The following is a 27,241-nucleotide window of genomic DNA, read 5'->3' on the forward strand; positions in this document are numbered from 1 at the left end:
AAGTATACTATACATAAAAGTCTTGTCACGTGTAAATTGACAAAGAATATTGTGGGACTACACGCGTTAAAATTCTTACAAATGCAATTTATTTACTCTTTAGTATTTTATTATTTACAAAATAAGTAAGTAAATTACACAACACAAAAAATAATTATGAATTTACTATGAGTTAATAATAATTAATAAAACTTTAGCTTAAGAAGGGAATACTGCAATGAGATTATAATTACAAAATCAATAATGTACTATTCACAAAGGATTATTTACTTTTTGTAAAGGAAACTGCCTTGTACTTTTATCGAGGAATAATAAATAACAGCTTATCCCCTGTTCTCAAAAAACTCACCGAACAGCTTTTCGTACTTGACCGCAGAACGGAACATTTTTGTTCTAAATAGGAATATGTTAGTAATACAGTCTTCGCTCTTACACTCGACTGTTCTCGCGCATTCACTTCGAATGTTATCGCACATTCTCCCTTAAGCTTGTCCTGACATAACAACCGATCATCCCTCTTGCTCATTCGTACGTAATTGTTTTTAAAACACCTACTACTCGAACCTTCAACACTTTTCTAAAATGTTTTTGAGCTGTTCCTTTGTTAATGTTTCTACATTTTCTCTTTTTAAATATATTTGTCGGTTTGCATTCATCATTTTCTCTTTCTTATTTTCGCACTTTAAATAACGTATTTAATGTATTGCGAGGTACAGAAGCTTCTCTATACCTATACAATGTGTATCAAAAAGTATGACCCGATTTCAAAACCATACACCTGTGCAAAAACGCATGGTCAATGAATGAAATTTGTACCACTTGAAAGTGAGCGTCCTAAAATTTCAAACACCGGCGGCCAGCACTCAAACGTTCCCAACCTCAGTCATAAACATCATGGCTTCTATGCAAAAGAGGCGTTTTTTGTAGTACAACTTAGCAAGACAGTATCAGTAATAACGGTTCAGCGAGCGATTCAGGACTGATCCATTATCGGCTACGAATATTCGTCGATGGTATACACAATTTGAGGAATCGGAGTGTTTATGTAAAGGGAAGAGACCAAGGAAACCACGTACTTCGGAGGAAAATGTACAAGCATTCAAGAGGCTTTTTAGGAAAGCCCGAAAAAACCTCGCGCTAGCCGAGAACTTGGGATCCCTCATATGGCTATTTGGCGTGTGTTAAGACGCCGCTTGCATCAGACCACACCGACCGATTAGAACTGGCGCAAGCTCTTCGAGTAAGTGACAAAAAAAATGTAAAAATTTCTGTGACATGTTTTTAGTCGACGTGGAAGACGATAGGTTCTTACAGCGGTTTATTATTAGTAATAAAACTACAATTTATTTAAGCGGCAAAGTTTCTCGTCAACATCGTGACGAGAAACAAAAATCAGGACTTTGGAATCCGCCAAAGATTGTACAGTAGGTACGAGATTCACCGAAAGTTACTTTTTTTGAGCGATTTTTCTTTACAAGAATTTATGGTCCTTTCTTTTTTAAGGAAACAGTAACAGCGTAATCTTATCTTGAAAATCTGCAGGACTGGGATTCTCTGGAATTCTCACTCTGGAGAATTCATTTTTCAGCAAGATGCGTCCCGCACATTGGTACAACCGAGTTTGTCGCTTTCTATGTGGAACATTGCCCCAATATTGAATAGGGTGTACAGGAGCCCAAGACTTAGCACTACACTCTTTGCCTCCAAGATCCCCAGATGTTACAACTTATAACTACTTTTTATGGGGATAAGTAAAACAAAGTATTTATGTTGAAACATTACCTGCTGATTTGGATGAGCTGAAAACGAGGATTACAGTTGCAATAACTTCTGTAACAGAAGACTGTCTGCAAGGCGTTGCGAAAGAATTCAGCTATCGTCTTGACATTATCCGTGCAGCAAATGGAAAACATATAACTTGGTAAGTGAAATTTTAAACATTTTTGAATAGCATGTAATTTGTCTTATAATTGTAACACATGTTTATTATAAAATATACTGTTTAAAATCAGGTAATTTTTTTTTTTATACACATTGCTCATTGTAATCGGGTCACTATTATTATCTCTGAAATTACAAACTATATAAAATATTTAATTCCGCACTATGGCGTACAACTTTATTTATTGCAAAAAACAATTCAAACAAACAATTTTTTATCTCACACCATCACTAAGTTATCCCCAATTTACATTTATTTGTGTCTTAACGCAGCATAATGCATGCAAACGAAGAAAATATGAGAAACAACTACACAGTCGACAAACAGGAGAATCAACAGACTAGAAAAAATATTCATCATTTACCTATTCGCCAAAAAATTATTTCATTGCGGTGACTGACTTCAACTGATGACTTTCTCAACAATTTATCACGTCTCGTATTTCAATAGATGAAATTTAAAAAGCAGGGCTATGATAACTTTGTAAAATAAGTATCATAAAATTCGAATGATTTGTTCACATTACTTGGTAAAACAAAAGTAGTTAACCCGCTGCTCGATGAACAAAACTTGTTTAGATGAATCTTAACGATATTGTAATATTTTCTCCTGAAAATACATCATTAGAAAAATAAAATAATAACATTAATAATGTAATCTCTTTCCATATTTTACCGTAATTTGTTAATTATTTATTACGCAATATTTATTGTAATTTCCATTATTCTATTGCTTTACAATACTACAATAAATCTACATATTATAAATACAAGTTCAGTTACCAATCATCAATTCAATCCGGAGATCCCGATTTCCTTTCATCCGGAGGTCTCGGGTTCGAATTTCGGACAGGCAAGGCATTTTTCACATGCCACAAAATTCCCATCTTGTATGACCATGCAAAAGCTTCTAACTTATATGGAGAATTAATCATCCAAAAACCCCTGGTAGTTTTAGGTACATTTTAAATCATTGTTTCATCATATATATTCTATAATACTAAAAACAATTGTACTATTTTTATAGAACTGTCTCTCCTAGTTTTATAAAAATATTCCTTCAGCTATGCATAATGGTTGTAAGAGGGAAGAAAGAAAGTTTGATCGATTAACAAAAAATTGTATATACAGTTCTTAAAGAGCAAAATGGTGCATGCAATTCAGTGTTTACTAACATTTAATATTTTAGATTACAATAGTATCTACTGAAAATAGCTAAGCTTCCTAGAAAATACTACAGCATGTACTTATATCGTTCTGAAATAATTAGATTCAGAAACATTTACTCTTGAATCAAAATTTGTAATGGAATTTGTTCAAATTTATTCTGATGTTCTCTAACAGTAAAAATAGAGATATATTAAATGGTTATTGAAATAAATTGGAAAATATGATTACGTTCATACACCGATTACAAAAATTTTACTTAAAAAACTAGATAGTCGTTTCGATTGTTACAATTATCTGTCGACACTGAGTAAGAAAAATATATAAGGATGAGTACATATAAATAAATAATATATATATATATATATTACAGGATGAGTATTTTTAAAATTAGTGTAAAAAAAATTTTTTTTTAAATATTAAAGTTTTAGGCAACCCCAGTAGAAAGCCGTCAATAAAGACGGCATGAACATTAAAATTAATCAGATATATTCTCGTCCATCAAAAATTTAAAAAAAAATAGGTAATGGTTTTAATGTTAAAGGTAAATTCAATTGTGTTCTCCTACCTTTATTCAATAATGAACTTTCATTATCAATATTAATAAAGTAAGTTTTTTAACTATCTAATTCCTGTTTATTAAGTATATATATCCTTTCTAATAAACTAATTTTGTGACTAGTATTTAGGTAATGTTGAACTACAGCCGATTTCTCTGGTCTATATTTATAATAATCGAACTTCTAATTCTAATCTTTCTTTTAGTGTGGCATTACGTATCCTAATTTCAAAACCATTTTTTACAGATCAATTTAAGAACGCACGATCTTTCGACAGATTTAATTCTTTATCTATCGAGTTTCAGAAGATTAAGGCCAATTTTCAATTAGGATTCATTTGTTACATTTTTCCTTTGTCGATATAGGTAAGGTCAATATGCAGTTTTTGTCCAAGTTTTCACCGATTGCATCTCTCTACTGTTCTGAAGTTAGGTTGTTTTTCTGTGTTCGCTAAATGTTTTATTAATTCTAAATGTACACTATAAATGATTTCTCAAAAAAAAAAAAATAATAAATTCATTGAATTCAGCTGTATTTTAAATAAAATTAATTTCTCTGTAAATAAATTTACAGAACAAGTAATACCTGATTTTCACTGTAAACCATTATATTAGAAGCTTCCATCTTATATTGATTCACGAAAAATGTAACAAACTTCCAGGACATGTTCTACTGGAAAAGAAGAATGAATTTTTCTTCGAAAACTATTAGAAATACATTTCTGACACCTATTTTTTTTTTCAATTTTTCAGATCATATTTCATATAAACACACGGTATCTACCTAGGAATTACAATCTTTTTTTTCCTGTTTAGCCTCCGGGAATCACCATCGAGTATTACTTCAGAGGATGAATGAGGATGACGTTTATGAGTGTAAGTGAAATGTAGTCTTGTACAGTCTCAGGTCAACCATTTCTTATATGTGTGATTAATTGAAACCCAACCACCAAAGAAGACTGTTATCCACGATGTATTATTAAAATCCATAAAAAAGTTAACTGCCTTTACTAGGATTTGAACGTTGGAACTCTCGGCTTCGAAATCAGCTGAATTGCGAGGACGCGTTCACCACTAGACCAACCCAGTGGGTTTAGGAATAACAATCTGCTTAAATTTTACTGAAGGCGCAGAAAAATTTTACCAGCCGACACTCGCTAAGGAAGCGTTTCCGAACCTTAAGTTCATATGAATTTTCTTCATTATTTTCACCAGTAGAACATGTGTTGAATGTTTGTTATATTCTTCGTGAATCAGCCAGTTTAACATGGACTAAAAATCTGATGTGGGCACCATATGACTTCTTTATACGCCTATTAAATTACATGTACACCTTTTTTTTTAAATGAAAAGTACATAAAATTTCATTTCATTAATAACATCCGATAATTTTCATATTTATTATTATTATTATAATTATTATTAATGAATTATTATTTATCGTAAAAGTATTTTTACAATCAGAGGTTAATAATTATTAATAAATAAATATATTTAAAGTTAAAACAAAGGAGATGAAATCAGATTCGAACCGATGTGCCTTCCCCTTCTAAGATCCAAATATTTCATTAATTTTTCACTTGGCTATAAAATTTCATTTGGAACCAATGAAAATAAGTACCACTTATGATATATCGTTGAAAAGCTCTCCGTGAGGGTTATTACTGCAGTTAAGAAAAAATCCAAATTGTTTTGGATTTTGGCTTTTTTGGACACTTTTGATTCAGTCGATTGCAATCAAAGAGGGAGATGCAAAACTAGATGTTACAACAGTCCTAAATCCAAAATTTCAACATCCTATGGTTTATCGTTTGTATAGTTATGCTAGCGAGATACGTATGTACAGACGTCACGCCGAAACTAGTCAAAATGGATATTTCTGATGAAATCTGAACACCGAAATTTTTCGCGATCATAATACTTCCTTTACTTCGTACAAGGAAGTAAAAAAAATCGTTAGTGATATATATATATATATTTTATTCTCGTTACATTAAATTTAGATTCAAAAACGGAAATACATATTTACTTTACGTTTTATAAACAAATTAAATTAAATCAACAAAAATATTAGATTTGATAGTGAATATTTAAATAAAAAACGGCACCTAAAAGGAATAATAAAAATAAAAAAATATCGGCGCGCACAAATACCCATTAATATCGATTTTTTTTTAAATACTCTAATGACAGGAGTAAAACTTTAATAAAGAATAAAACAAAAATGTCCCGTAATAAATAATAAAACAACATATGAATATAAAATAAGTAAAATTCTAATGCCTTTTTTTATATTTAAAAAATATAAAACTGAAGACAACATGAATTATCCTACTAAAGTTTTAGTAGAAATAAAAAGAATAAAGAACGGAAGAAAAGTTGTTGTAATATAGAGAAATAAATGAAAAGAACGAATTATTCTAACAGTTCTTCATAGTAAAATTTCTAAAAAGTTTTAATATTGGAATCATCAGCACCAAGTTCCACAAAACTTTGTATTATTTTTAAATATAACTTTTTTCCATAGAAATTTAAAGAATAATTTAGTAAGTTACACAGTAAAGAGACCGTGAAAAATTATTTATACAAGGATATTTTATTACATTACATAATACAATACAAACGCACGCGCGCGTTTATATAAATTCAATACACCTGGTACTTTTTTTATTAAAAAAATGATCAAAACAAATTAAAAAAAGAATTTCTGCAATATAAAAATATACAAAAGATCAACATAAAAAAGTAATCTAAATAAAATTATAAGGTTATTAAAATAAACGCTTCGCTTTCATTTCGTTTTATTATAATCACTTAACTACTTTAGCAGTCTAGAATATATATTTGTAGATTAAAAGAAAAATGAACTTTTATATCGCCTATTTATTCCTGAAAGAAAAATAAAATTGAAAATTTTAAAACATTTAAGCATTTAAATATCTACACAGTAATATCAATTAGGAAAAATACGGCCGGACGGATAAAGAAAACAATCAATTTGTTAAATTTGACAAAACAGAAGAGGAATCTCTTGACATAAAATCAATTAATACTTTTTCTGTTATTTTTAACATAAAAATAAATTTTTCAGAAGTATATAAAACGACCCGCGCTATATGGTTACTTGTGTTTCCCGTCGCGGACAATTTTTTTTTTTATGTTTTTAATCAAGCAACCGGAGGCAGGTGCCCGCACAAAAAATAACAGTGGTAGTGGCTGTGTTGGTTGAGCCACCGCACCTTACAACGTCGCACCATTTAAAATATCGAAATTTAAAATAAAAAAAACGAAAATGGTTTTTAAATATTTATCTGAAGAGTATTTTCAAGCAAAAATTTACTGAATATCTCGTTTAATATAGTCGGAAATTGGGAAAACTTGCAATCATTGTTCAAACGTTTATTACCTTTCTTCACTTTTTAAGGTTTTCGATAAATTTAGAAACCGGCTTTTAAATATTCACATGAAGATTACTCACACCAAAAATCTAGCTGATATCTTCATTTGTTAGCAAAAAATGAAAAAAATTGTAAATTTTGTTGTTACTCCATTTTAACCCTTTAAACTGGGAATTTAAAAAAATCCTTTTTAGTGTACATTTACACCGTAAGAAGAACGAGTATATAAATGTTCAATTTATCTTCAGCAGTTTTTGCTGGGCATTGATGAATCAGTCAGTCAGTGAGGACATGTTCTTTTATGAATATAGATAGTAATTATTTTGGATAAAAAAATTAAAGAATTTTTGTTTAATAAAACAACTGTTTTAAAATACATTATAAATTAATGTACAGAATAATTTTACAATCTGAAATCTGATAATCGTAAATAATTGATAAAAAACATAACCTACGGAAAAATAAACTTAAAAAAAAAAAATTGGAAAAAACATCCCGTAAATGACCTGAGATATGATCCTTTGACCGGCCTTTACCCCACCAATACGATGTTCCCACTTTAAGACATAGAAGTCACAATATAAAATTTGAAGATTTTTAGTCCATCCAATCCAGAATTTTTAGCTCGTATAGAAAATACATGTACTCGAAAATAAGCTCATCTATACAAATAGAATTCACTCGCGCTTTTTTCTCATTTCTCATAATTTAATAATCACCCGGCTCCACAAAATAACCTTTAATGGAAAGTTGACTTTTGACACGATTATTACATCTACTATTTACTTATTTGTACGAAGTAAAAGAAGTATTGTGTTCGCGAGAAATTTCGGTCTTCAGATTTCAACGGAAATATCCATTTTGACCACCCCGAATCCATTTTGACTAGTATCGACTTAACGTCTGTGTGTAAGTATGTATTTCGCATAAATAAAAAACGATTAGCCATAGTATGTTGAAATTTTGGATTTAGTACTGTTGTAACATCTAGCTGTGCCACTTCCTGTTTGATTGCAATCAACTAAACCAAAAATGCCCAAAAAAGCCCAAAATCAAAAAAAAATTTGCTTTTGGACTTTTTCTAAACTGCAGTAATAAGCCCACATTGAGAACTTTTCAACGTTATATCATAAATGGTATTTATTTGCATTGATTCCAGAGTTATAGCCAAATAAAATTTTAATTAATGAAATATTTGGTTCTTACAAAGGGAAGGCGGTTCGAATAAGACTTCATCTCCTTTTTTTAACTTTTTTTTAAAATTTAAATACACTGATTTATTAATAATTATTAACCTCTGATTGTAAGTGAATTTCTACGATAAATAATAATCCAATAACAATGAAAAAACAAAATATGAAAAAATATCAACAGTTGTTAATGTTATTTAATATTTTGTTTAAATATGTATATGTAATTTAATAGGCGTACAAGGAAGTCATGTGGTATCCAGATCAGATTTTTTGTTATATATTCTATAACTGCCGGGTAAAAAAACCAAAAAAACCTCCGGATTTCCATCTATTCTCAACTGGATACAACGAACCAATTAAGGTAAATTTACAGATATAATAACGTGCCCGTACTGCACTGTAATTTTATCTCGACTGCCTTCAACCGTTTCAATTTACACGTATATTGAGCGCATAACTTACTCAATGAGGCTGCCCTAAACAGAATTAATTTAGATATAGGAGACTACACTTAAACTATACTGTTTCTTCCCGTAGCCTTTATTTTAAATTCTGAATCAAGCAAAGACGTAGTAATTGCTTGCAGCTTATTACAGGTTAATTCAGGAGGAAAAGGAAATAATTTGGGAACTAATTTTAGAGCTTGAAATAAGCAAAATAGTGCATACAAACATATGTCCGAAAACGCATTGTTATCGAGTTACGGCTAGCGAAAACTTTCGCCTGGATTTCAGTTCCAACAGTGAGATGAGGTCATACTAAAATTTTTAAGGCGTTATATAAAGAGTAAACTTTATCGTTTATATGTTTTTTGACCTGAAAAATCGAACAAAACACTATCTCTCTCTCTCTCTATATATATATATATATATATATATATATATATGTATATAGACAGATAGATAGATAGATACTTATTAAAAAAAAAACACCTTTAACTTATTAGATTCACAAGTTAATCAATTCAGAGCTGGGAAAGCAAAAGAATTTCATACAATCTTTAATAAGTTAAAGAATTCTTCATTAAGATTGCCTAAGTAGACGCAAAATAAAAATTAAACTATATGTTATAAATTTATGTATTCGGCACGGGTAGATATGAAAAACTGAGTGGCGCTCCTGCATTATTTTAAACAGTTTATATTGAATTACGCTATTTGTGACTGGTACCTACTTAGTATACAATGATTTTTACTTACAATTCTTCCAATATGTTGTCATTATTACTAAAATTCATAAATATTTATCTTAAAATACTTTCATTTCCTGTTTTTCGATAATCACTTTACAAATTTTTTATGGTCGATTTTACCTACTTTGTTTTAATTAGTTGAAATTTCATCTGAGCTAGAATTTATATATATGAAATAAAACGTAAATAATCGTACAAAGGGGTATGCGTGCGTGCTCGTGCGTACGCGCGCCTATGTTTTACTCACTAACTATTTATAACATCCATTAAATTGTAATTACTTGTAGCGATAATTAAATTTTCTGTGATGTAAAATCTCTCTCATTCATGACTAATGTAAACGGATATTACGTTGTTACCTGCTAAGTTGTCAGATGACAACTTAACATATTTTCAAAAGTGAAGAAATGAAGATGTATAGTACAGGATATTTCGTATGAAAGTAATAACCGCCATGACTACACGATGATTATACTAATTAACACTATTATAATTTATATATATATTAATTTAAAATGGCTTTTATTTGAAGTATGAAAACAAATTTTCCATGTAATTTAAGAAATTTTCTTTTACTTTTTTGCGGTCTTTTGCAAAAATAAATGTTCAATTTTTTTTAAATGTTCAAAAATATTAATCAAAGTTGACGCCAACATGAGTTTTTAAGAATATATTAAAAAAATTATAGAAAAAGATATAAACTTGGGAAAACAATCATATAAAACACGACAACACTATTAATTTTAAAGTAATGCACATTTCTTTTATCTTTACTTTCAATCTATTACTGTACTACAAAGAGGAAAACGTTATAATAAAATATTAAATATGAAAAAAAAAGAAATGACAGGAAAATAAAATATAAGCGATTTAGAAAAGAGATAGAAAGAAAAAAAGCACAAAATAAAAAAATATTACTGGAAAATAGACGAATTTATTATGCTATTAATGGAAAATATCGCACTCAATTATCATTTTAATCTTCGAATAAAATTCCACGGATTTGTTAGACATCTGACCAGATGATCCTCGAGTACCGGCAATTTGGAGTGAAATTGTTTAATATAATAATTCTTGTACAGCATCTATTATTATAAAGAGAAATTTTAAATCTGAATGTGACGAACGGATTTAAAAAATCTGACAACAACGTTGTTACACTTTTCTGGCATTGATTACTCGTATTTATTGTTATAAACTGGAAGGATAATAATACACGAAAAAAATTACCTAACAATTCTTTTTTGGGGTAGATAACTTATGTGAAGTTTTATTGTAAAATTATCATTTGTTTAAATAAACCAAAAAAAAGTTTAAAAAATTAAAAAATTTGCTCTTTCACCTCCAAAATCACCATCCAAGAATTTTTTTTATTTTACGACGTTTACTATGTTAAATGGAAAAAATTTTAAAAACTTTATAAAAAATGTACAAATAATAAAACGCTACCTGAGATTTCTTTTTTTGAAGGTGCGTGCGAATTATGATGAAATTCTATTGTTATATTATACCATTAAAAGTTAAAAAAACCATTAAGTTTCGAAAAATTAAAGAATCGATATTTTTATACGTTGATAGGTCCCCCCCCCCCCTCAATATTGTCTCCAAAGTATTTTTCTTGGGTCACTTGCACCACTACTACAATTCCTAAGAAGATATTTTTTTAAAAATCGGTTAATAGGTAAGCAATAAATAAAAAGATTTTCGATTTTTGGAGAAGGGAGAATTTTGGAAATTTTTTTTAAAAATGGTAAAGCAAGCATCCTTGCATGTACCGAGCTTAATATAAAGTAGGGCTATTTTTGTAAATTTTTAAGAGAATTTACCCCAAAAAAGAACTATCAACCCCACCCTCACAATTAACCACAAAAGTTTAGTACAGAATTGCCCCGTATTCACGAGTCCATGTACAAAATTTCATCAAAATCGGTTAATCCAATAAAAAATTACTGAGCTTCAAACACGCCAACACACATACATTACCTCCCACTCTTTTTGTTTTTTGAGGTCCCTGGGTCGTGAAATGTCGAGAAATGCCAAAAATACCCATACCCCAATTTTTGCATAGCTCTCTAGAGCTATGATGACAAGAAAGTAAAAATTAAAATGTTTATAGAATAAATGAAAGAATGGACCTGGAAGCTTAGACAGCAATTATTTATTAATAAATAATGAAAATTAAAACTAATAAAAATTTAATTTAAATTAAATTTAATTAAAAGTTAATAAATAATTAATATGACATCAAAAAAAAACTAATCCAATTAACAATAAACGTTTACTTTCTCGCGGGAAATACTATTTTTACAAATTTTTTTGTAAATGGTATTTCCGATTTTTAGAACATCGACAGAAAGATTGTTAAGAATCTGGGATTTACGCAAGTTAAATTATTGACCTCCCTATATTGGCCCTCATCAAGTTTTAAATAGTTCAGAAATAACAAAAAAAAATCACCGAAATAGGTACATGTATGGTTTTTTTTCTGGATTGAAATATCGAAAAATATTTCAAGAATTATCTATTATCCAGCTCCCAAAATCTCTTGAGTTTCAGGGTATCCCAGGAAGTAATGGTGTGAAAACCGGCACAAAATTGTCAGACTACATAATTCTTGTTATCAACAATCTCAGCTGTTTATAAAACGAATTGTAATAATAAGATGGGTGTCATTCTGTTCACAATAAACGGACTAATATTTTATTAAATAAACCATAACTTTTTAAGAATCTGCGATTTACGTATTTAAAATCGGATTACAACGGTAATCCGACCACCAGTTTTATACGCGGCAGAATGCGTAGCTCTGAACCAAAGGTAAACAGATAAACTGGAACTTGCTGAAAGTCGGATATTAAGGAAATTCCTAGGGCCCAGAAAAACTAACGATTAAAGAAGAATGAGGAGCTTTACCGGGAGTTAGATAGAATTACGGAAGCAATCCTACGGACATCTGACAAGAATGGATTCAAGCAGGCTTATGAAGATAATTTTTCACAAGTGTAATATTGATAAGACGAACGTTAAACGGTTCAAGCAAGTTAAAGAGGATCTAAAGGTAACAAACATAAACGTAACGGATTTAAAAGACAGAAAGGTGCTTAGGAAAAAGTCTTAGAATTCAAAAGGATCCAGAAGGAGAAGAAAGAATGAACTATAGTGGTCGGAAGAAAGGAGGAAGCGGAATAGTGAAAGAATGAAGGGTACTGGAAAGCTTAAAAACTAGCTAGAAATTAACTATTCTATGTGGTCCTACATTCTTTTTCTGTTTAGCCTTCAGAACCACCGTAAGGTATTACTTCAGAGGATGATATGTATGAATAAAAATGAAGTGTAGTCTTGTACAATCTGAGATGTGTGGTTAATTGAAACCCAACCATCCAAAGAACACCGGTATCCAAGATCTAGTATTCAAATCCGTATAAACGTAACTGCTTTACTAGGATTTGAACCTTAGAACTCTTCTCGACTTCGAAATCCAAAATCGAAATCTTATTTACGATGACGAGTTCACACAACTAGACCAACCCGGTGGGTCAGTGATGAACTCGTCATGGTCAACTCTTCGATGTGATCCTACATTCTGACCCCGTAGAGGAAGATACCCTCCCCCACCCACACAGTTCCGAGCCCTTATGACATATTCCAGTCCGCCTCGGCCAGGATACCACCGATGCGAATGCCACGAGTGACATTCCCATCGGTGTACTACTAATTAATGAACTCAAAACACAACATATCTTACCGAGTCTTAAACAAGACTGATAGGACCAAACTCAAAGGTCTTACAGTGACCGGTGTCGAAAAAAACAAACATATTTCGATAAAACTAATATTAACGAGGCTATTTAAGATTGACTCATTTTAATGGCTGCCATTTTGGAATTTTCAAAAGTAAAATTTTCCAATTTAATATTTCTGTAGAAAATATTACACTAAATTTTTAATTAAAATACAATACGTTCTTCTTTTCTTTCCTAAATGTGTACGTTGCAATCTGTTCAACTGTTGAACAATAAGCAATACCACACGGCCCGCTGAGATGAGGATGATGTGTAATGATTTCTAGCGTTGTACAGATATAGGACGACCATTCCTGTGACGTGTGGTTAATTGAACCCCAACCATTAAAGTACGTAGTTGAGTAAGTGTACTCGTACCGTACGGACTTGTTGTTATGCTGCTCCGCATTTATAATATTTTTGGACTGGTTTTTCCGGCTTTTTCATGGAGACGGACAATAGGTATTGTTAGGTGAGTGTTTACTGGATGTGTTTTGAAATTTTTACGATTTTTGGTTCACGGACGGATTTATTATTGTGATTTTTGTCGTTTCGACCTTATTGTCACTGGCAATAAGGATTATAGTGGAGCGTCTCTTCGCTATACGTGATTATTCGGTTATCTCCAGCTGATAACAGATAACATATCAGTAAGCGGTAATATAATTAATATAAATGTTATTTACGATAATTGATTACATCGGTGTCTGAGGTAACTTTTCCCTACTTTTTTTTTTAACAGAAAGGACGGAACAAAGTACTTCCGGAACTAAGAGTGGGCCTGGCGCCCCACAAGATCTCGGGCCTAAAAGGAAAAAACGTATCAGACAATCCTCTCTGAGGAGGATATGGCGCCAAATGGCCTCAAAGAGATTACAGACCGCTTGGGAGCGGGCATGATGAAATATAAACAACATTTCGGGAAGGCCATGTTAAATTACATGCATGAATATGAAAGGGAGCTTAAGAGCATTTACATGACTCTTAAGCAATTAAAGAAGTGTCTACACCGTTACAGATGTCCTCACAGTCCACCCAGACTGACCCAGTACCGGTCTTGGACCATGGCGATATTCTGAATAAGGACTTAACAAATGACGAACTACTTGAATCACTGCCTAAGAGTGGTCTACCTAGGCGATGGGCAGGGCTAAAATTGCCACCCTTCCCGTGGTGGAGGGGACGGGAGACATATGCAATTTTGTCGACGTTTCCAAGTCCAGGAGAGCTGCACTGGAACAGATCAAGACGGGTACGATATCGCAAAATTCTTCCTCGTTTATTGAGGATCAAGAAGAGAAGACGATCCAGAGACTACCGTATTCTACGACTCATCTGAGGGCGATAAGCTGACGGTCAAGTGTTCTCTTGGCTCCATAAGGAGGGTCCTAAAAAGATCACCTAGTGCGATCTTTGTTGTGACCAGTGGTCCTTTCGGGAAAATTATTCGAAAAATAGTGATATACTCGTACAGGACGAGCGATGAGCCTGTTGCCTTGGTGGTACCCAAAAACGCTGACGTGAATAGGACGCGTTCCCGCTCAGCTTCGGTCCGTCGTGCGACACCTCCTGTCGAAGGAAGTAGAGTTGTAGTCGTAAAGACGCAAGGGAAGTCATATGCTGACTTACTCCGGACCTTAAAGTCCAACGTAATAAGAGAGGAGGCTGAAGAGGTTCTACCCCTAAGACGGGGTAGAAATGAGAAGCTAGAAATCCGCATAAATGGGACGCAACAGGCGGAGAGGTTTACAACTACCCCGAACCACAGGGCGGTCGAATTACAAGTTGACGTTCGTACCCGATGTGATAGGCGGGCAGTGGTCCACATCAAAGACTTGGATGTGGACACCACTGAGAATGAGGTCAGTGACGCCATCGCTGAGGTGATTGGTTCAGGGGAATCATTCCGAATCTCCTCATTACGAAAAGCGTACGGTGACACGCAAAATGTTACGGTTACGACTAGTTACCGCGCGGCTAACAAGCTGGAAGCCATTAGAATAAAGATAGGGTGGGTCCACTGTCAAGCCTACACTCGAACCGAATCTATCAGGTGTTATAAGTGTTGGTCAACGGAACACAGAAGTGCCGACTGTAAGGGTTCCGACAGGGCAACTTTTTGTTATAACTGTGTAGGTGTTGGACACGTTTAGAGATTGTAGAGGCCACAAGATGCCTCGATTGTAACTAAACCGAACATCGCACCAGAAGCAGAACGTGCGTTAAAAATCAACATGACTAAAATCATGTTAACAAACGCTAATAAAAGCATCCTCTCACACGATTTGGTGCGGAAGGAGGCATGACCTTGATATTGTGGTCACGTCGGAGCCTAATCGATACACGGTGGCCAGACAGGATTGGTTTGCCGATGCAGCTGGGGATGTCGCTCTGTATAACGTTTGTGGTCGGCACAGTTGGCAGCTTCTTCACGGGGAAGAAGACATAATTGCGGTGGAAACGAGACATTTCACAATCATTGCAGTGTATGCGAGTCCCAACATTCCTCTTAAAGACTACGTAACCTTTGTCGGCGCCATGCAAGATGTCATTGTGAGGTCCCCCAGAAGAGTTGTCCTGCTTGGCGACTTCAATTGTCAAACGGTGATAGTTGGTTGTTCTCACAACAATAGGAGGAGCTTAGTATTGATGGAGATGCTCCAAGCAGTGGGTCTTACATGCCTTAACGACTGAACTCCGACGCATGTGACGCGTGGCCACACCAGTGTATTGATTAGTGATGGTTGACGACAGATAGAGTAACGACTTTTTCCAAATGACGGTACTGATGGCATTCCGGCGGCCGTTCTTAAGAGGCTTATGGAGGAGGTCCCTTGAGAAATGACAGACGTCGCTTGTTTCGGGCTACAGAATAGGTCTTTTCCAAAACGTTGGAAGGAATCCCGGGTTGTTTTCCACCCGAAGAAACCTGGTGGCATGGATATGAGATGATCTACCGGCCCATCTGTCTCATCAACAACATGGGCAAGGCAGTGGAGAGGCTCGTAGCCGGCAGATTGATGGAGGAGGTTGAGGATGGACTCCATACTAATCAATACAGCTTCACGCGAGGACGTTCCACTTTACAAGCGCTCAGGCGGGTAGTCTCCTGGGCAGGAAGCACGTAGTGGGACATGGCGAACGCGGCAGATTCCGCTCATGATTTCACTGGACGGTCGCAACGCGTTCGGCTCAATGGAGTGGGAAGCCATCATGGCGGTTCTCACAGCTAAGGGGGTCAGTGCTTACATCAGAAGGCAGATCGGAGAATATTTGTATGACAGGCAAATGAGGACTGAGACTCTCTGGTGATCTGATTAACTGTAGTCTTGCCGGGGAGTTCCGCAGGGATCAATATTAGGCCCCCTCCTCTGGTTTCTTGTTTATGACGGTGTTTTTAGGCTTCCCATGCCGGCGGAAACTGAACTAATTGCTTATGCCGACGATCTCTGCATTCTTGAAACACAAACATTCTTGTAACGGAAGAAGTTGAGCAAAAGGAAATCAAGCCCTACAAACTGTTTATACGTGGTTGAGTGATTATGGTATGGATCTATCTGTACATAAATGCGAATACATCATGTTTACGGGTCGGCGTCCGGTAAGGGACCTTGTCTTAAGGGTAGGCGGCCAGACTCTAAATAGGCGGACGTGTATACGCTACCTGGGGGTCCTGTTGGACAAAAACACGAAATTCAGGGACCACGTCCTGTATTGCTGCGAAAAGGCCGGAAAAACGGTTCGGTCAATCAATGCCTTGTTGGCTGGCCAGAGGGCGCCAAGGACATCGAAGAGGAGACTCATCGCCTCGGTGATGGCCTCTTCTTTGCTATATGCAGCCCCGGTATGGATCGCTGCCACAAACGTTAGGCGTAATATTGTGAGCCCTCAGAGAGTTCATACGAGTGATCTCCTTGGTGTCATCGCAGGATATCGTACGATCTCGAATGAGGCGACTTGCGTCCTGTCGTCGGTTCCTCCGATTGAGCTGTTGGACCTGGAAGGCACATTCTGTTTTGACGGTGTGGACAGGGCTGATGCCGTAGATATAATCTGTAGAAAGTGGAAGGTGAGGTGGCGGTCAGGAGACCGAGCAGGCTGGACCAAACGAATTGTCACGGATCTCAACCTTTGGCTTGACAGATGGCACGGTGAGCTCGGTTATTACCTGACTCAATGTTTTACGGGGCACGGTGCTTTTGAAAGTTACCTGTACAAATTCCACAGAACGTCCTCTCCCCGTTGCATGTATTGTGACGGGGAGGATGACGCAGAACACACCATATTTGTGTGTAATGAATGGCAGAATCAGAGAAGAACGGCCGGGATTAATGGACTTCAGGTAGAAAATCTTTGGACATTTATTTTAGGGTCGGAGGCCAACTGGAGGAAGTTTGAGACCTTCGCGTCCGAAATCATCACCACCAAGATAGCAAAAAGGAGGAGAAGAGGGTTCTAGATGATGTCAGAGTAGGAAAGGGTGGACACCCGCTTCTGTGAGTGGTCGCATGCTTAGGTGTGCGGCCTACAATGATCGGGTGGGAACTCCAGGGGCCAGTAGGTGGGGAAAAAGTTAAGACCCGCTGGGGATTTCAGGCAGGCAACAGAAGATCCAAGCGGGGGGCGCCCTGCCGTGCCGGATTTTTAGCCAGTGGGTGGGGAGGCCTCCTTTGAGTTAAACGACACACCCCCGGGCCGAGTATACTTAATTGGATGTCTGGCCCGGGGATGTAGGATATTATTAAAAAAAATAAAAATAATAAAAAACCCATTAAAGTACACCGGTATCTATTGTCTATCATTCAAATTCGTTTAAAAGTAACTAGCTTTTATTAGGGTTTGAACCTCAAAATCTTTGACTTCGAAAATCAGTTGTTAAACAACTGATTTGCGTCGACGAGTTAACCAGTAGACCAGCCCGGTGGGCAGTTAGAACACATTTTTTCGTAAAGCCTAATATTTCATAAGGTAAGAAATTTTTTAAATCCCACAAATTACAGATATATAAAACATATATTTTTTGTATTTTTTTCTACAGACGATACCTTTCTTTTACATTATTTTTTGTGCAAAATCTAGATTTGTATTTAAAAATTTCTATTACCCTGAGTTTAAAAAAAAAAATGCAAAATTAAAAATTTATTAAAAAACATGATTGTGGTAAATGGTGTTATATTATCATATTAAAATTTCTTGGTTAATGCTCTTTGTAACCAACCTCAAAGTACCTCCAAAAATAATGTTCACCGGCAGTTTGCTAACATGTTAGCAATCATTCTTAAGACATAAATTACTATTTAACAAAAATCAACACAAAACAGCTGACAAAGGGAAAATGAAGCGAGTTAAGGCATTTGATTACATACATTTTTTTGTTCTTTTTGATGTCCTTAATCAGTCCCTAAGTTTTGTCAACTCCTCCCGAGGTAACCTGTGAACTTCCTTAAATACATGTAAAAAATTTAAAAAAAAATTATTTCTTTTTGTTGTTAATTTTTAATCTGTCAAAAAAAAACAACTGATAATGGATAGTGGTTGAAGGTACGATCCTTTACCTAAATACTCTTAATTATATTACACTAAGGGAATCTTTTAATCAGTGAGATTCAAATTTGTCATATGCTATTATAGATGTCATGGTTTAATGCTTTAAACGAAATTTTGATAACTGTATTCATCGGTCTACATATTTTTTCTTTTTACAGCTTGTACTATAATGATATAAAGTAAAACCGTGGGTCATTTTATTTTTTTTTATAGAAAAACTTCATTAAAAAAAGAGAAGTGTATTGTAAAAATCACGATCTAATTTTAAATAATTACATTACAAAACGTTTAGAGAATATTTCATTAAATTATAATACTGAGGTTCAATTTATTTTAAAGCAGAATTAACAGACCTACAGCAAAGAGGAAATTAATAATCATCATACTGATATCCTACCGATAAGTAATATGGTATTTTCTGGTAAACGGAGATCTCACTTACGAATATACTTTTATTTGATGTTTAAAACTGAATAATACACAATTTTAAGGATACTACTTACATTAATTAAATTTTTTTTCTCCGGTAATAATTAAAAAATTATTTTTTATATTTGCTACTTAGCTATTCTTTAAAAAAAGACACTGTGTAAAAAAGATAAATATAACAGAGCTTACATGTATTTTAATATTTTACATTATGAATTACACTAATTATTCAACAAAATATTACACAACAAAGTGAATAAACACCCACACAAATACAAAAACAAACAATGATATAAACATGAATAGCGTTAATTAGCATTTAAATACCCAGTGTAAACATAAATTGAAGAGAAAAACATTATTCAATGAAATTGAATGATGTTTAAACACATTAGAATGAACTATTTCTTTGGGAAGATAATAAATACAATGACACCTTTCATATTTTAATTTATATATAAACTTTAAAAAAAAAAAAGTTGAATTTTAATGAAGTAATGAAAAATTATTTTTTATTCTTTAAGTTTAATTTTTTCGAAAATAATTATTGTATTTTAAAGGGCAGGTCTATAAAAAACACTCCCGCAGCATGAATTTTGATATAAGTACGAAAATTAATTCAAAGAAACGAAGTAAAAAAAAAAACTGGTACTGAGCGTGGGCTGACTCTGGAATTCTGGATTGCTGAAATGCTGGGAAAACGCATTGCTTGCAGTTTCCTTTAGGTTTTTACATTTATAAATTTACATAAGTATATATATTTGCGCAAATAACATGAGATAAAATTTAGGTTTCTCCTGAATGAAGGTATACAATTTTTGTTGAGTATAAAAATTCCGTCGGCTTTTTTTTTTTTTTTGTATTTTTACACTTGATATGAGACATTGATCTCATTTAATTTTGGTGAAAACTGGTCAACAAGGCAAGAAGATAGATGAGTATCTCAAAATTTTACTCAGAGTAGATAAATTTTTTCACATATTTTTAAACAGCCAAGATACTTTCTGATTATGTTTTATCTTAAATCAAACCTCCACAAAAAAAAATCAGGGCAAAAAACCCGTTTTTTTTCTTTTTTGTCGTGTCTGGGGATTCAGTCATATATTCTTTTTGTAATTAGACAGTTCCATTACATTAATATGTCACTTTGGTTATGAATTTGGATAACTTCATTCAAAAGTGGCCAATAATAAACCAAAAAAATTTACTTTTTTCTTCCGTCATCATTTTACTTAATATCCTCAGACTGGATTAATTAAACGATTTTTATGAAATTTTATATGATGACTACTGAATACGGGACATTGATGATATATAATTTTGGTTACAACTGGTCGTTAGGGTGGGAGATCGGTCACCATGAATCCGGTATCTCAAAAATTACGCAAAAAACAGAATCACATTTTTACACAATGCTTTACTTGCAACCGTATGTACTTTAATGCTTCACTTAATCTCTCTCATAAATTTAACTATTTTAGGTAGATTTCATAAGAAAGCTATCTATTGTAATGGGTACCATGATTCGACTTCCGGAAAATTTCGACATATCTTCACGTTTCACATCCTCCAGATCCCAAAACCACCATCAGATCAAAAGTTTATATATATATATATATATATATATATATATATATATATGATACACAGTTCACTTTCTTGTGACACGATAACTGCCGTAATTTTGCGCCAATCACTTTCAAATTAATACATAAAATATAACGACCCAAAATCTCCGTGGAGTATGTTAACGGGGAAAATCGGACCATGGAAGCGGAAGTGGGGGGCTTTTTCGAAAAAACAAAATATTACCTAAAACTCTTGTCTGTAACAATTTTTGATATGACCAAACCTTATGGCAAGGGATGACCAAAATGTTGCTGGAATTGTAAGAAGATGGGGCTTGTCGTATGCTAAACTTGTGAAACTTTTTTCACATGCATTGTGGTATTGATTAAATTTGAAGTTTTTCTTAACTTTAAGGTGGAAATCTTTTTTATCCCCTACTTAGCACTGGTTAAATTTACTTCCTCCTTCCAACGTGACGAAAGGAATATTTTTTTGTAATATTATTCATTAAAAAAATAGTAAATTTTATTTTTGTTTTTATTTTTTTAAACTACACTATACAGGTCATTTCCGAAAAATTTCGCGAAATATTTTAAGTCTAATTGTCAATAACAAAAACAAAAAACTTACTTAAGATGAAATAAATATTAATTTTTAAATCTCTAAATAAGCTCCATAAAGTACTCGAACAGGATTGCAGCGTACACCGATGAAAAATCCTCATTTACAGAAAAAAAATATAGATATTTATTAAACGGATGCCAGTTCGATATTTTTTTTACTAAAACATAATTAATAAATTATTCATTACGTTAATTAGTCTAATATATCTTCAAATCTCAGTATTTTTAATATAACTGTAAGATTTAATAATAATATTAATTCTGATAACCTGCAATATTAATACTAGAATAATAACCTACATAACTCTCATACTAATAATAGGATTAATTTAAACGTTTCCAGTAATATGTATTAATGCATATTAATGGCTTTATTTTAGACTGTATATTTTGATTTATTTGCAGGTTTAATAATCTTTATACTGTGTAGTATAATATTACCTATTAAATGCCTTTTAAGCAGAACTCCACATTTCAAAGAGGGACAAGAAAATGAAATGACGTTCATGTGATAAATGGCTGTAAATTTACGAAAGTAAATTTATATCATTATAGAAAGCTTTAGGTCTAATTATTACAACAAAAATAAGTGTTTTTTGTCTGATTCCTCACGCTTTAAAAGATGTTAAATTATTAATATTATTGTGGTATTAAGTCAATGTATTTCAAATTTTATTATTAATGTATTTATCAATTATTTTTGGATATAAAGTACTGCTAAAGAATCTTCAAGTATTATGCAATCTAAAAGTACAAAGTTTCTTACAAAATTATTATTATTATTTATACTTCATATAAAATTTAATATTAAAATGTTTTTAAATGCGACGTTAATTTTTTTTTATAAATTAACATCATTGTACATTTTAAATATATTATTTTTATAAGAAACGTTTTTGAGGGACTCCCTCAAAAGATCTCCGATAATAATTATAATATAAAGGGCATAAAAATTAATACATAAATGTAAATTTAAATCTAAAAAAAAAAATTAATAAAGTGATAATATTAAAAGAGGCAAAAATATTATTTTATAATACAAGTAAGGAACAAAACTGTTATCAAAGACCTTTACCAAACAACAAAAATAACTTTTAAGAGTGGAAAAAAAGATTTAATTACAAAAAAATATATATTTCATTCGTAGGTACCGGGCGCGAATCCTGGTCAATCAGGCAAGGCATGTTTCATACGTTCGAAATTTTATTTCCATATTACCACGTACAAGCTTCTAAGATTCTTTGATAAATTAATTCATCAAGCATTCAAAATCAAAAAATGTAGATAATAAGGTAGATGTCCATAAAAAGAAAATGCGGAACAAAACTGCACAAAAATTCTATTAATTAACGACAAACAGAACTTTTAAAAATCTTTTTCAAACATAACATTTACAAACATATATATGTTTGTAAATGTTCCCGAAAATGTTTGTGTATGTTTATGTTTGTGTGTATATATTTGTTTATATATATATATATATATAATATAAACAAAAATATAGTTCTACAAATTATATCAGCGAGTGTATACACATATTTTCAAATATTAAAAAAAAAAATCTATAGTGAAAAATTTAAATCCCTCACCCTTGAAAAAAATAATTTACTGCATATAAAAACAAATGCAAACACAGGTATTCCAAGGATTTTCCTGTTAGAAATTATAGATACACTTCTCTTATTAAAATAATAAATGAGTTCATATAATTTTTTTCAGTTACGGCTAACGAAAAGTTTCGCTCTGAGAGACTATACTTAATTGTTGAGAAAGAGATTATCATGGAAAAAAAATTGGTGATTTGATATGATTTTGAGCGGATGATTTTAAAACAAAAAATGGGTCTCAGAACTGTATATTCAGTAGTTCCGAGAAGAGTGTTGTAAAAATTAAAATCGAAAATCACACTTTTTTTAATTTTTGCGTTAACGAACAAATAATAAATTATAAAATATATAGGTTTAAATACGAAATAGGCAATTATTTATTAGTTACCCGTATTCTATCAATTAAACACTTCATTTTAAAAATATTTTACAATTACAATTAAATGTAAATGTGCGTGCATGGAAGCGCAAACATACAATAAATAGAAATAAATTAAAGCGGCAAGAAATTCATTCATTTATGAAAAAAAAAATTACACAAACATAAAACTGATAAATATAATTTTTAAATATTTTTGGAGAGGATCCAAAACTACTCACAATCAATAAAAACAAAAAAACGGATTTCAACAACGTTAAAAAAAAATCAATGAACGTCCGCACATGCCAACTAGATTTTTTTTGCTGGGCGCAGAACGAAGCGTCGTCATTAACGCCCGAACATATTTATATGATAAAAAAATAAATTTAAAAGATTAACCTAAAAATTACACAATAGTAATATATAAACACATCCAACATATACCAAATGGACAAAAAAGATTGAAAGAATAATTCGATTTTTGAATCTAGATGTACAGCCTTAAGAAATCGTGTGACATTCGAAAACATAGCCATATAGTTACTTAAAATATTTCTGATGTTAGGCCCAAATTTAAATTTCCGACGCAGTGCCGCATAACACACACTCCACTAGTATGTATCACTTGCAGTTCCAGCGAGCACAAACAGGTGCATTAACCTGAGTAATCACATATCCACGAGTGAGCCTGGTGTGCGCGCTATTCGCAAACGACAAATAATAACCTCCTCACTACGGTTATTCCTACATGAAGAGCTCCAGAGTAGTGACCTTAACTGGACGAAGTTTATTATTGATGGTAGCACTCCATACACTTTACCACTCAGCATGAACTACAATCTTCAGAAAGCAGACAAGATCATTCGAAATAATGCGATTAGTGAAAGGAGACTGCGAATAAGCCTCTTTTGCCTCAGCCGACCCAAACTGAGCGAAATAGGGAGATTCAGATTAAGAACCTATTGGACAACTTGATGACAAGGAATTGGGTGAGCCTGGCGATGAGGAGATGACCGTTTCGGCTGAGAGTAATCACACAATAGACGATTTATCTAAGACTGAAAGTGACATTGAATTCTCAAATGACTTAGCAGTCGAAATCTGTGGCGGAATCTATGATAAGGAATGTCTTAAAACCCGGTATGGTGACGACAGAGAAAACTAGGGTGATGGGGATTGACAATCCCGCCATTACCAGTGAACTAAGTAAACTTCAATACCAGTGAGCCAATTTTTATTCTATTTGTACCAAATTAATTGTCATTCAAAGGGCCTTCGAATGAAGTGTCACAGGCTATATCATCTCATTTAAAAAATATGAATTTTCAACCCTTGAAAATTTAGAAAACATTTAAGGGCGAAATTTTGTGTTTGTAATTTTAAAAATAATTTTCACATTTTTAATGCACAGGTTATGATTATTTCAAGCGGTTTAAGAAGTTATATCACGTAATTTTATAGTTAATTTTGTTGGACTGAAATTTAAAAAATGTACTAACCCAAATGGTTTTTTGCACCTACCGAACGAAGGGGTGGGCGGATTTTAATTTTCTTTTCACCAAAATTCATTATTTTTTCGGGTTAAGTAATGTAATCAAATTTTACCATTGCCATTTAAGATTTTTGAGTTGCGGGTAGGTGTAACGGGTAAGTTGGTTCCACCCCTTAGAAAGTAATCTAAAAGAGGTTCCCCCGAGAATGGTATACATGGTTGCAAGATGCGACTGGTAGCTGTTGAATAATAAATACCTTATTCCATAATCCAAGCAAGAGCGCTTTCGCGATTACCTTGCATCTTCAGATGCTCTATAATTTTTCAAATCTTTCACTGCAAATTAGATTAAAATTAAAGTTGAGATTTAAAATTGTTAAAAGATCCTTTTTCCAATTAAATCAAAACAGAAATAAAATTTATTTTTTTTTAAATTCAAAATTTTAAATTGTAAATTAAAATAAAAAATTGCATGTAAACAAAATATGAAGTTATTAATAAATAAAAAATATATTAAAAAAAATAAAATTTAAAGTCAAAATTAATAATAAAAATAAAATAGAAATTTTTGTAGACTAGCTAGCCAAAGTTATGTGACTACAGTCATATATTTTATTTTTAATATTAATTTTAATTTTGACTTTTAATTTGATTTTTTTTTTATTAATAACTTCATATTTTGTATATATGCAATTTTTAATTTAATTTACAATTTAAAATTTTGAATATAAATTTTTTTTTTTTTTATTTCTGTATTAATTTAATTGGAAAAGATTTTTTTAATAATATAAATCTCAATTTTAATTTTAATATGTAATTTGCAACGAAAAATTTGAAAAATGATAGAGCAACTGATGATGCGAGGTATTCGCGAAAGCGCTCTTGCTTGGATTATGGAAAAGATAGGTGTCATCCTATTTTATTTTATCTTATTAATTCTATACTTGGGTTGATCAGCTTAATATAATTTTTATAGTGCAGAGGAATATGATTCCCGAAAGGATCGATTTTAGAAAAGTAATATATATATGAGATACACATATATAAGAGTATAGCAGGCTTCCAGGACAAGTTCTACTGGTGAAAATAAAGAAGAAAGTTCCTATTAATATCGGTTTGGAAACGCATCGTTAGCGAGTGTCGGCTGGCGGAAGATTCCACCCTGACTTATGTGCCTTCGGTAAAATTAATCATACTATTCTATGGACCTAAATTAAGGGGTACATTTACTAGTTTTATATAAAATCTGACCTGAAAAATAAAAAAATAAAAATAGGTTTAGAACTGTATTTTAGTCGTTTTCGAGAAATCTAAAGCAAAAGACAAAATATTGGAATCGAAAAACACACTATTTTGTGTTTGTATAAAATCCACAGAAACTGAATACAAACATAAGAAATTCGAAATTTATTTAAAACGAAACCTATCAAACCGTGGCAGATTTTAACTAGGTATTAAACGAAAAAAATGTTCAAAATTATAATTCAAAAGAATTAAATATATTAGAAAAATAAAATATACAAACATAAACAATAAAACCAATAACTGCTGAAAATGTCCTCCACCACGCTGGATAGAGCACTCTGCCCGACGAACAATGTGTTGGTAGTTTTCCATTTCAACAGGGTTGTTTTGTATTAGTTATACCGCACTGAGAATTCTAATAACTAAATTTTCATTTTTATTACACTTTCATTCATATGCTAATGATTTCAAGTGGTACCACAGATAGTAATTTAACGTGTTACGTTAGGTAACCTTGGAGGCCAGTAAACAGGTCCGCATCACTTAAAAAAAGTCCCTTAAGTGTTATCCAACTGCTAAAGAAAAATGTGGAGTAGCCCCGTGCTGGAAAATCATCTAACTTCTTGTTATCAGAGGATGATCGTCCTACAGATTTGGATAATAAATTCTGAAAAACGTTTAAGCATGAAACACCCGAAACGGCATTGAAAGCAAACGGTTCCAATATTTTTTTGCCTATAATACCACACCAGACGTTTACTTGGAACCTGTGATGGTATCCAATTTCCATCTGCATATTCTTCATTGGAAAATTTATAAGGCATTGCTAGATAATGACACACGCGTTACTCCATTCACTTACTTAAATGTTTGTTGTTGTTCAAATCTCTCTTTTTCCTGTTTAGCCTCCGGTAACTACAGTTTAGATAATACTTCAGAGGATGAATGAGATTATATGTATGAGTGTAAATGAAGTGTAGTCTTGTACATTCTCAGTTGAACTATTCCTGAGATGTGTGGTTAATTGAAACCCAACCACCAAAGAACACCGGTATCCATGATCTAGTATTCAAATCCGTGAAAAAATAACTGGCTTTACTAGGACTTGAACAACAAATTTAGATAAAAATATTTTA

At 32.5% G+C, this 27,241-nt stretch overlaps 1 protein-coding gene across 6 annotated transcripts in view; it reads right to left on the minus strand.

Annotated features, from left to right (window-relative positions):
• Positions 1–27,241, minus strand: part of LOC142323826 (protein-tyrosine sulfotransferase-like) — a 1,177,394-nt gene that overhangs the window by 1,128,535 nt on the left and 21,618 nt on the right. Inside the window, exon 2 of one of the 6 annotated variants that reach the window (XM_075364083.1) lies at positions 1,783–1,880. The exons of the other annotated variants lie outside the window; for them this stretch is intronic. The gene's annotated coding sequence lies outside the window, so the exon portion shown is untranslated. The remainder of the gene's footprint in view (positions 1–1,782; positions 1,881–27,241) is intronic. 6 annotated transcript variants of the gene reach the window in all.

The sequence above is a fragment of the Lycorma delicatula genome, chromosome 4, assembly GCF_047948215.1.
Source record: "Lycorma delicatula isolate Av1 chromosome 4, ASM4794821v1, whole genome shotgun sequence".
NCBI classification, from domain to species: Eukaryota; Metazoa; Arthropoda; class Insecta; order Hemiptera; family Fulgoridae; genus Lycorma; species Lycorma delicatula.